Genomic DNA, 6,066 nt, shown 5'->3' with positions numbered 1-6,066 from the left:
TAATCTCGCAAACATACAGAACATTACGGAAAAATAAATACACACTGGTTCATCGGGGCCTTGCGTACGAGCTCTGATTTCTCCAATTAACCTATGATCATAATCGACTGCGTCAAATTCTTCCAAAAATAACTTTTTTAATTCTAACCAATTTGAGACTAATGATTTATTTCCTCTGAACCACAATAAAGCTTTACCTGTAAAAAGATGAAAGGCAGAAATGAACAGCTTCGAATCTGAAACTCCATACGACTTCTTATATTCTTCCACACGTTCGATGAAGCTACGTGGGTCTCCCTGTCCATTGTAAGTTAACTTCCACTTGGCGACATTTTTGTCCCCAGTGCATTCTACTGTGGAGCTGTCTGAAGTCAAAGATTCGCTTTCCTGAGCCCAATCATTGTTAGGTTCCAATCTTGAAATTAGAATATCCAATTTTGAACTTATCTCACTCTTCTTACCCTTTAGGGTGAGCTCGGAAGAATGTATTCTTAAATTTCTAAAATATAAATGTGACGCTAAAGCTTTAGCCCTACAAAGAATATGTCGCTCTTTATTTTCCTCAAATTTCTTAATTAAATCTTTTAAATCCTGAAGTTTTTGAGAAACAACCTCCAACTCGGTTTCAGCATCAATGTCTGTTTCCAAAATTGATTCAGAAGGAATCTCTGTTATTAAATGTTTTAATTGTTTCTTTAAACCAAGCACAGTAGGTGCTGGCGTTTCAGAACGAATGGACACCTCATAAATTAATTCGTCTTTCAAAAGAGAGTGAAATTGCACAAAAGTTTGTTCCATTTTGATTTATAAAAATCGGTACAGCCAAGATATTAGAAATGGATCCCGGTGGTATTATCGTTACTAAAAAAAAAAAGGTTACAAAAGCTTCAACAAAAATCAAAATTACTTATACGGAATTTAAGCATACTATTAAAAAAAAACAAAAAAAAGAAATGTTTAAACTTAGCCTACTCTAAATAATATCTCAACAACTATGCTTCCATTACAAAATAATATTTCTAAAGTATACAGAAGAAAGAAGAAATAATACTAAATAACATACAAAATTGTAAGGTGTGATACAGCCTTATGTGTCAAAATAATCAATGTGGCACAGCCTTCATATACACAACTCAACAAAAAAAATATGTATATAACCTAAACTAGGTATAAATTATAATAACTCTAAACAAAAACAATCAACTTACTATGAAATACCAAATACAATTTAACATTGGTCAGTTGAAATGTTCATATAACTCTATATGAACCCAGAATAAAATAAAGAAAATACATAATCTAAATTATCAGAATTATCCAAACAACTTGAAGTGTGGTATGGTATAACCCCAACCTCTAAATCAAATAAAAGTAACTAATCTAATCAAATAAATAAATACAAATGTAACCATGTCTAAGAAACTACTGAATCTTAACAATTGTCAAAAGAACGTCTTCACGGAAAACTTTAAAAGTCAAAACCTCCCAAAAGAAAAAATAAACAAAATGCCAAGGCACAATATTCAGTGCAAACAAGAATGAATAATTGCAAATATGATTTGATACCAACAAAATGCAAAAAAAAAAAAAAAAAATTATTTACTTTTAAAAATTTTTTCTTTACACACTGACAATTGTCAAAACTCAAAATACTACTAAATTACAGTATTTTCAAAATCTACGGGTGATATACTCATCAAACAAGATAACATTAAAAAAAAATTATACTCGCAACAAAAAAATGATATTAAACTGTAATTACAACAAAAAAAAAAAAATTCAAAATAAACCATGGGTTTTATTGTTTCACTTCAATATCTTTGTTTGTATATAAACATTACGATTTAAATTAATCCGTGGGCGCCATTTGCCACCCGACACATTGACGGAAAAAGTTGCCACCAAAATATCGAAATTAACTCACCATTATTGTTGAGATAAATAAAATTATTATTCTCTACTTCAGAGACATAATTTTCAATATGCAGGCGAACCTGGCCAACAAAACACGAAAACGTGAAATCTTTCCCTCGCCGTTCCCAATCATGGTCGAAGCGAAAGTCCTTTAATCTGGCAGTGTTGCCACTCAAAATTAAAAATTTATCCAATACAGTAAACCGAAAGACATCTATATAAATATTTTTTTTTTTATTATTATTTATAAAAACAATTTAGACAAAAATCCTAAGCAATTAAATAAATATTTAAATATGAAACAATGTAAAAACAAAACCGTGCAAATACATAGCAACTCTCCAAGCACGCCATCTAGTGAGCCCGCAAGCTTCGCTAGATAAACCTCAATACCAGGATCAATAGTAATACCGCGGCTATAACTAGATGTCGCTATGCACCACAATTTTACTACGTTACAATTTGTACCCCCACCGTGCCTCGGAGAGCACGTTAAGCCGTCGGTCCCGGTTGTTATCATGTACACCTGATAGCGATCGTTACTCATAGTAGGGAATATATCCGCCAACCCTCATTGGAGCAGCGTGGTGGATTAAGCTCTGATCCTTCTCCTACATGGGGAAAGAGGCCTATGCCCAGTAGTGGGATATTACAGGCTGAAGCGATGTGAACACATGTGATGTGTTACACATTCTATAAAAAAATAAGTTAAAAGCTATGACAACACAGTGCTTAATGGATGAAGCTTCAACCTTCATAACTAGCATAAGGAATCTGTTAGGCGTTTATTAATAACCTATTATATAATACACTAAATCTATGATCACAGCTAAATAATAGCGCTTTCAATCAATCTTGTGTTCCTGTGGTGGGTAAGGTAACCAGAGCTCCTAGGGTGGATAAGTGAAGTAGATACTAGGGTCGGCGACGCGCATGCGATGCTTCAGGTGTTGAAGGCGTTTATAAGCTACGGTAATCGCTTACCATCAGGTGTGCTGGATCTTTACCGACCTGATTGTATAAAAAATCTAATACAACAAAGCTTACAACGTCCTGTACGACAACTATAACAACGAAATCATGTAATTTAATTTTGTAATTCTATACACTAAGCCGCTGTTTCGGCTGAAATAAGATGTGGGATACCTATTAAGGGTCTTATTGTTATTCAAACATGCTTAGAAATTAATACGCAATTTACATATACATAAAGATACATAGAGATGAGTTTCAAACGAAATAATCGTATATAATATGTACATATACTTATTATAATGAAATTGTAGCCGACCGATGTCCGTAGTTCTGTACGTGAGCGGTTTAGTTAAATCGAATTGTAAGGGATTTAATGAGAGGAATAAAAGGCAAGAATCCAGGTTGAGGTTCTTATTATTTTAAGATTTTTTGTCTACCGATCACATTAAGCAAACCATGTAGAAGTCCTGTAAATATGTATCCTTTTTTTCCATTTATAATTAAACTAGCGACCCGCCACGGCTTTGCACGGTTGCAAAAACTATCAGTGTTCTTCTACTACATTATGCATGTATTTATACATATAAACCTTCGTCTAGAATCACTCTATTTACTAAAGAAAACAGCATCAAAATCCCTTGCGTAGTTTTAAAAATCTAAGCACACAGACAGCGGGAAGAGACTTTGTTTTACTATTATGATTATGTAGTTTAACTAAACGCGTTTATTTACCTTTTGATAGTAAAATTTGTTCTACTTTCACTATCATTACCCTCTCACTGATAAATTACAAAATTATGTTAGTGCAAATTTATTGTTATATTTAAACAGATAAAATATAATGTAATATAATAATTGTGTTTGCTCGCAAACGAAAAAAACCGACTTCGATTACATCGACAAGTAATACAACGTAGTCGTCACTAAGATTTTCGAGGATTCCCCTCGATTTCTCCTGGATTCCATCATCAGATCCAGGTTCCCTTAGCATGATTCCCTGACCATTGGGATATCTCCATTCTAACAAAAAAAAAGAATTATGAAAATCGGTTCATAAACGACGGAGTTACCCCCAAACATACATAAAAATATATATATATATACGGTCGAATTGAGTAACCTCCTCCTTTTTTAAGGTCGGTTAAGAAATAAGACAGACTAATTCCAAAAAGGATTTTAATAAACCGAAAAATACAATTACTTTTTATTTTTAATAGCGTTTAGCGGCAAAACAACGTTATCCGGATCAGCCTATAGGTATAAAGTTTGCTATATTGTATTTGTTATCAAAAAACTTAATAAATTAATTAGAAAATAAATTGTGTCAAATCAAACGTAATATTAGTCAAATATGCTTCAAAAGCACGTTTGAATCGCCATTTACGTTAAATAATATTTGCACCTATCCACGTGGGACAAGCATTGGAGCTTACTGTACAAAACTATCTAAATCTAATACGCTGTTACTTTATAATATTTGAAAGCAATATATACATAAGACTTTTATTAGTCCATAATTTTGTATATAATTGACAACCCCCCTAAAACACAGACTGTTTGCGGGTTCGATTCCCGCTCGGGGTGGATATTTGTATTTTCACAAATCTTTCTTTCCGGTTTGAATGTCTGTCCTCGTAGGTGTGTGCCGTCAATCCTGTTTGTTATCATAAATACCTGATAGCGATCGTAACTCTTAGTAGGGAACATATCCGCCAACCCGCAGTGGAGTAGCGTGGTGGATTAAGCTCGGAACCTTTTTCTACATGGAGAAAGGGGCCTATGTCCAGCATTGGAATGTTACAAGCTGAATGCGTAGTCGATAATTATCTACCTTATGCGCTTTTAATATTGTAATTTTTTTAAAGAATACACTAAGCATTGACACTAAAAAAAAAAACCAGTCATATACATTAAATTGTTCACCAAAATAAAAAAGAATACGTTTACATTACCTTTTCAGTAACAGCGAGTCCACTAAACTCTTCGGATGAAACACAGTCACCCTTGAACCAACTCGCCAGCTTGCCTAGCTCACCGAACATCGATGACGAAGTTATTGAACTGAATGCCATTTTTAAATTAACAGTAAATAAATATATATCACAAAAGCATTCAACTAATTAAACAAAAATCAAAAGCATCACAACTTTATTTTTGATTTTCATCACTTGAAAAATAACGTTATTATTTGTTATATTAATTATTTAAAAATGGAACTATAAAATAATTAATAAGTTAAACGAGTGAATAATAACAGTTATAAATAAACTAATGACCCGACCTCGGGTTATGTGAACTAATAAATATAATGATCAACAATTTAATTTAAAAATTCAACAATAAGATAACGAAATTTATTTTTAAAACAAATGTATACAATCGGAACGTTACGAGATTACGTCAAAGTCGAATTTCCCGCGCAGAAACGTCGTCTTAGTACCTAGACGCCGCGCGAGGGACTACCGGACTAGTAAAAAATTGACAATTATTGCGCCCTCCGTCGCATCCTAGAAATATTCAACTCATAACATTCGTAATTTTATACCTTATGTTCATCGTATAAACCCCACTTTCGAATGTCAGAGGTCAGATCACTGAGCATGCGCGCGAAAACAGGTCGGCGAAATATTCGAGGCACAAGAGAGGGATGGTACTATTTTGAGATTTCCGTTATTTTTTTATCAAATTTTTACTAACTTATCTTAAACATAACTTTAACATTATGGTAATTTTTTTTTTAATTAACGTCTTTTGATAGCTTCTGTTTAATGCAAATCCTATCATCCTTAAATGATCATTGCCAGTCCTTATTGTGTTTGTAAGAAAAAACCGCTACTATTATAATTTCGGTTCATCAAACATTATGTGTTCTCCTTAGATAGATATGGATGACAAGTATGGATTTATCTCCTGTGCTTAGAACAACTATTAATAATGTAAAATGTGCAAAGAATTTTTATAATACAAGTTCATTAAAATATTTAAGAAAACATGTACATAAGGTGTTCGACTCCTAACTGCGTTCCTTCAAATGGGGGATTCTATATATATCATTACATAGTATAAAACAGTCACTTCCCGCTGTCTATATGATTAGATCTTTAAAAGTATGCAACGGATTTTGATGCGGTTTTCTTTAGTAAATAGAGTGATTCCAGAGGAAGGTTTATATGTATA

The sequence above is a fragment of the Melitaea cinxia genome, chromosome 19 (genome assembly GCF_905220565.1).
Source record: "Melitaea cinxia chromosome 19, ilMelCinx1.1, whole genome shotgun sequence".
In the NCBI taxonomy this organism is placed as follows: domain Eukaryota; kingdom Metazoa; phylum Arthropoda; class Insecta; order Lepidoptera; family Nymphalidae; genus Melitaea; species Melitaea cinxia.
This window is presented reverse-complemented; position numbering follows the sequence as displayed.